A 541-nucleotide genomic window follows, 5' to 3' on the forward strand; every position below is an offset into this window, starting at 1 on the left:
AACAAAAGCAAACAACTTTCTCTGTCTCCTTCATGTTCAGACTTTCTTATCGCCAAGCTGGAGTCATCAATGGGATCTCCAATGCATGACACTCAGAAACAGCTGTATTCTTACCTTGTCTTCATGCCAACTATCTTCAAAGATAAGATCATCTCATTTTCTCAAGAGAAAAGGTCTCCGGGGATGCACATCACTGCAGCTTGGGTCACGTGCTATTGTAGCACACTAACCTCTGAGCATTGCAGCCATTCTCTTCATCAGAGAAACTGGTGACTCTGGAGAGATGCTGGAGACCATGTCTGTGGAATGATGGCTGTCTCTCATAGAAAAAGGAGCCGAGGAGGTCACTGGATCTTCATCTGAGATTCCAGCCACTCCATTTTCATCTCTTAGCCAGTTGCATTTCCTACCATAATTGCCTTGGCTTTGTGATCTTGGGAACAGCTGGAGTGTTGCAGGAGGTCCTTCCGCTCCTCCAGCCTATAGCCGCTGAGATACCAGCCCATTGGGGCGTGGTCTCTCTCCCTTTAAAAAAGCGGCC

The sequence above is a fragment of the Microtus ochrogaster genome, chromosome 7 (assembly GCF_000317375.1).
Source record: "Microtus ochrogaster isolate Prairie Vole_2 chromosome 7, MicOch1.0, whole genome shotgun sequence".
NCBI classification, from domain to species: Eukaryota; Metazoa; Chordata; class Mammalia; order Rodentia; family Cricetidae; genus Microtus; species Microtus ochrogaster.